Source organism: Microtus ochrogaster, chromosome 5 (genome assembly GCF_000317375.1).
Source record: "Microtus ochrogaster isolate Prairie Vole_2 chromosome 5, MicOch1.0, whole genome shotgun sequence".
Classification (NCBI taxonomy): domain Eukaryota; kingdom Metazoa; phylum Chordata; class Mammalia; order Rodentia; family Cricetidae; genus Microtus; species Microtus ochrogaster.
In genome coordinates this window covers 68008409-68014227 of record NC_022012.1, presented here as the reverse complement: position 1 = coordinate 68014227, position 5819 = coordinate 68008409, and the positions used below count along the sequence as shown (strand labels likewise).

Sequence of the window (5819 nt, the reverse complement as noted above, 5' to 3'; positions counted from 1 at the left end):
GAGACTTCTCCTGGGTTTGAGACCTAACAAGGAGAGAGAAGGAAGCAGGTTTTTTGTTTTGTTTTGTTTTGTTTTGGCCTTTGAGATCACTGCTAGGGATAACTAGGGAAAGAAGGTGAACTGAAGAATGTCAGGTGACTGGTGTGATACCCTCACCCCTTATTCTCAAAGAAACAAGAAGGAATTTCCTAGCAGGGTGTTTTAAAATCAAAAACCCAGACTAGCTTCATGTTCCCAGAAAAAATAGTGCCCCTCCACTCAGGTCCTGAGAGCAGACCATGCCACAGGTCTCCAAAGGTGACTGGTCCGGGGGGAGGGAGCCACCTGCTGCAGACAAGAAACAGAGACATGGATAGGCACACCATGCAGACTGAGGTCAGATATTTATTTAGTGTTAATGGAGGGGAAGGGGAGAAGAGCAGAGAGACGGGGCGGGGGGGACAGAAAGAGAAGGGGTAAGGGGAGAAGTGGGAAGAGATAGAAGATGCCTCTTCTAGAGGGAGATGGAAAAGGAAGAGACTTGGGCTACAAGCAGGAAGATCTGCCTGCCTCAGCGGACAGGGGAGGGAGTGGGTGGGGCTTGTCTCTTAAAGGGACAGGACAGATCATTACAGAAATTGTTATTGTTTAACCAGAATAGAAGAGCTTTATAAAATGGCATGGTCATGGCTAACTGGGGACAAAGGCATAGGAAAGGAGGTAAGAACACCAAAGAGCTCTGAAACATAGAGGACCCTAGGTCCATAGGAATTAGGGTAGAGTCATTTCTGGTCCAGCTCTAAAGTTGAGAACTTCTATAAAATGACACATTTCCCCCCAGCTAATTTCCCTGAGATTAGGACATTGAGCTGCTTTCCTCAGCTACCCCAGGGTTTGGGTTGTAAAGCAGAGGCAATCCAGTAGGAAAGTAAATCCTAGCATTAGTTATCCAAACCGAGATGCCGTACTGAATGCTCGCCTTCTATCTCCCTTTTTATCAGCAAATAGTAATTTAAAGTCATTTGCTGGGTTATGGTTCCTGGGCGGCAGCCTGCAGTCTATTAAAATTAATCCTGACAGAGGTCCCTGGTTGCTTGCTTTCTCCGGGCCCATCCAGGCCCCTGTTTATGGACAAGATGAACAGCCCACCCATCCCAGAGGGTCTGGGAGAGGAAGCACATTAAAATGGCTGCCTGCATCTTTGTTTGCTCAGCTGCTCGGACAAGCTAGAACTGGGGGAAATGGGATTAATTAAGGGGCAGTTGCCCATGGGGAAAAAAATACAAGGACTCTGGTGAGAAAAATCTCAACTAAATAAGTTTCAAGTCGGAGGAAAGAACTCTTTTTCTCTCCAGACATTTGCATGGTTGAATACTGGTCAGTGAGGAATTGCTCATTCCAGGCCACCGGTGTGTTTTATGAGCTGGACAGTGTCAGGAGAGCTAATCTGGGGTGAGGAAGGATTGCCAAATGTATGGTTCTTTGAATCTTCATCTGTCTTCATCTAATTTTTCTTTTTATGTGAAAGTTAAAGGACGATTCTTAGTTAAATATCATGGCCATTTACGGATACTAAGCATTGGTAAGATTTTTTCTATGAATAAATTCATAAACCAGAAATAAAAATATCCTTGAACATGTCCATGCCCTTATCTTTAGTACAGATCACAGAGGCACTCTGGCTCCGACCCCTACTTCCTCTTCAGGTCAGAAAGTCTTAAAGAAGAGTTCAAATGCTTTTTCCCTCCTTTGTCCTGTTTTACTTCCCTTTGACACATTGGCTGAAATTCCACCTCTAAAAAGACAGTTTGGTTAACAAAGATTTTCCTTTGAGGCCTTAGAGCCTTCTGGAAAGGCTGTGGACTGTCAGTCATCTGCATAGGACCCTGTCTTAGTTCCAAATGATCCTGCTCATAAAAACTCAGCTGAGATGATGACCTACAGTTAAAAAAAAAAGAGTAGAATTTAATGGGGGAGATGACGTTGAACCCTCTGAGAAGAACAAACCAGAGAGCATCACTGAGCAGAGTTTCAGGCAGTAGGATGACCCTGGGAGTCCTTACCCTAAGGACTGGGGAGCAGGCAGGTAATACTAAGAGTTTGCTTAGAAGTCATTCAAGTTGCTTACTGGAGTCCAGAGCCCTTATACGTAAGGGCCTCCTTGAGTGTTGTTTTCTCATAAAATATCTAGTACATTTTGTATCATAATTCTGGCTATAAAAATTATTTTAGGGCTGGAGAGATGACTCAGTATTTAAGAGCACTGGTTACTCCTCCTGACGACCCAGTTTGCTTTCCAATGCCCATATGGCAACCAGCAACAATTTATAACTCCAGTTCCAAGGGATCCAATGCCATCTTCTGGTCACTTAGGGTGCCAAGCACGCACATATTCACATACAAATATACATACAGGGAAAACACTCATACACATAAAATAAAAATAAATCTTTAAAAATTATGTAAGTAATAAAAAGGGGTCAAGTGAACTATGCTGGCAGTTATTTTCTGCTGCAGGAAAGATAGCTTGTACCACACAGAAAAGGGGAAGGGTGGTAATTAACAAAGTTTCTAGGGCAAGACATTTCAGCCTTGCTCCCAGGCTCAGCGGCAGACTGCAGCTTCTGTAGTGACTGGAAACAAGCGAGTCTTCATTGTAGTCACATCTGTCACTCTTTTAAAAAATATTTATTTTGCTGGGCAGTGGTGGCACACACCTTTAATTCCAGCACTTGCTAGGCAGAGGCAGTTGGATCTCTGTGAGTTTGAGGCCAGATTTGTCTAGTGAGTTCCAAGACAGCCAGAGCTGTTAAACAAAGAAACCCTGTTTTGAATATATATAATATATAATTTGATTAAAAATCAAATACGTATAGGTGTACATATATGGCATATGCATGTGTCAGGGTGTGGCTGAGGAATGTAGACTAGGCTGTTGGACCCCTGGAGCCAGAGTTAACCAGTTTTCGTGACTCCCCAACATGGATGGTGAGACCCAATCCTGAGTCCTCTGCAAAGGCAGCACACATTCCTAGGCACGAAGCCATTGTTCTCGTCCACATATTATTCTTTGGAAGGCGCTCAGAAGCCAGTGAGATAAAGAAAGCGGTAATCCACAGCCTAGAGCAGGGGAAAGCTGACTACCCCATCCTCTCAGTATCTCTGACCAGAATCCTATCTGGTCACCTTACATGAAAGAGGAAAGCTCTGAACCATACCAACCAAGAGTTGAAAAAGAGGAGGCATATGGGATGCCTACAAATATACAGTCAGAACTGCTCAGGACAAAACAAAACAAAAAAAACCAGAAAACAGAAAATTCCCCAAATGGAAGAGACATGGCACAAGGTAATCCAGACAGGACTGAACACAGTCTTAAGAAAATTAGTCCATTTCAGGCCAACAGGATGGCTCAGTGGGTTAGGGCACTTGGGTACAAGCCTGGAGACTTGAGTTTAATCTGTGGGACCCACATATAGATGCAATGAGGGAATCAATTCCACAGTGGTCCTCTGACACCCATTCTCAGACAGACAGACAGACACATATACACACCCACACATACACACATTCGCACACACATTCGCACACACACACACACACTGAATACCAGGACAAAGGCAATCTACAACTAAGCCTTCAGGGGTATGATCTGCATACATTACCTTCGTGTTAAGTCCATGGACTTCTCAGAGGCTCAGTTTTCTCCCATTTAAAAGGAGGGTGCGGAGCTATCCTCCAACAGGCCTCTCAGTACTCAAACGGCACGATTCTAAGATGGCTAATCTTACAACACATTCTTTGGCAACATCTGCATCTATTTAAGCTCATAAATGTTGAGAAGAAATACTTGGTATGTTGTAAAGCAGGAAGCAGGTATCTCCTTTAAATAAACACCCCTCCGGTGCTGATGAAGTTCCAGGCTTATCAGCTGCGCCACTCTCCCATGCTCATCTGTATCTGTATCTTATGGGGCTGGCTAATGTTTTCCGTCACCTAGAATTCTTGAGCGTAATTTGATTTTCATATCTAGGGGATGACAGCTTTGAGTAGTTTAAGATTATTTATAGGGTTAAAAATTCAAAATTTGTCAAAATAGCAGAAGACAAGCAAATTATAATAAATGGTGTGGGAAGGATGCCGTTTGGAATGGGCTGAAGAGAGAGGTCATTTTCAAGAAATAACCCTCTCTCTCTCCTCTCCTCTCTCCAAAATCCAAAACTTTTTTTTTTCAGTAACATCAGATTCAGAGGTATCTGGCACATTTGAACTTGTGATCCCTGGGACAGATATAAGGTTTAGTGTGGTTGGTGTGGTTATGTGGAGTTCCTGGGGCCTTGTTAAAATGCTGGGACACCTCTTGGCCCTTCTGAGGACCAGACAAGAGCATGGTGCCACCACCCTTGGGAGACTCCAGGGCAAGAGGGTTGGAGGTGAGGATCTTACCCCCAGGGGGATGTGACTTCCCGCCTGGCTCACCCTCAGTGCACATACCTTTAGCTTGGGTACTTCCAGAATCTGCACATCATCTGTGACTGTCCCCCACGGCCACAGTTGTTTTGATCTCTCAGCCAGGAAGCTTCATCTTTTGGATTATCCGGGACAGGGACAGAAGTGGCTGGTTAGTGCAACTCATAAATCACTTTCAGGACAACCTGATTGGAGGTGGAGTTGGTTTGTCTGGCCAGAAACTTGAACAGCTTGACTAGCAGTCATGGGTGAATGTCCTGCCTCTTGGGCTCCTTGTGCCAAACACTTTGGTCCTTGTGGCGAATGTCAACATCCATGATGGTGCCTCCTGTTTGGCCAGGTCCAGAAAGCAACAGTGTCTTGATAACATAAGACAGGAAACAGTTCATGTGAACTGGGGGTTATAAATTGTGGTTTTTCTGGACACATTCAGTCTCCAGTTGGATGTACAGTGTTTCTAAAGTTAAGAGTAGATGAGATTGCTCAGTGGCTATTGAATGTGCACAGCTCTTCCAAAGGACCTGAGTTCTATCCTCAGTACCCATATCAGCATTTGATAACTGCCTGTGTTCTAGATCCAGGGGACCTGATACCCTCATCTGGCCTACACAGGTACCTGAATTCACATGCACACACATACACGCAGATGTGCACATAAGACACACAAATAAAAATAAAATAAATCTTAAGGAAAAAAAAGAGTTGGATTTAGGATGAAAAATGTCCTTTGCAATCTGGGAACTCATCCTTTCAGACTCCACCAGCCACTCACCCTACTATCCTGCCCTTTCCTTCCTTGTGTGTGGGTCCCTGAATGAGAAACATCTATACTGGGACATGTGTAAACTGTCTTCTGTTCTGAGAGGCTGTACCAGGATGGAAATGTCTAGAGTATCAGTACAATATCTATACTTGTTACAGGAAAATGATCTTTGCCTCAAATATCGCAACGTTTTATAAAGCTTCTGCATTTCCAGAACTATCACAGGGCTGGTAGGAGCTCAGCAGGTAAAGGCACAAACCCAACAACCCGAATTCAATCCCAGAACCATGTAGAGGCTGAAGGAGAGAACTCACACCACACACTTGTCTTCTGACTTCCACACATACACTGTGGCACATATCCCTCAATAAATAAATGATCTAATTTGTAAAGGACCAGTTCTGTGGTCTACACAAAACAATGCAATCCCATGTTCCAAAGTTAACTGGAAGGCAAGAATGGTAGGGTTACCCGAAGCCTTCAGGACAGCTAGCCCAGACTAGCCTAGAGCAGAGACCGGGAGACCCTGCTTCATCAATGTGGATAGTGAGAACCAAAAGCTATCATATCATGGCACATATGTTCTCTCTCTGTCTCCCTCCCTCTC

At 44.2% G+C, this 5819-nt stretch overlaps 1 pseudogene; it reads right to left on the bottom strand.

Moving 5' to 3' along the window:
* Positions 1–4225: 4225 nt before the first annotated feature.
* On the bottom strand, positions 4226–4766 carry LOC101982749 (annotated as a pseudogene).
* Between the last annotated feature and the right edge of the window lie 1053 nt (positions 4767–5819).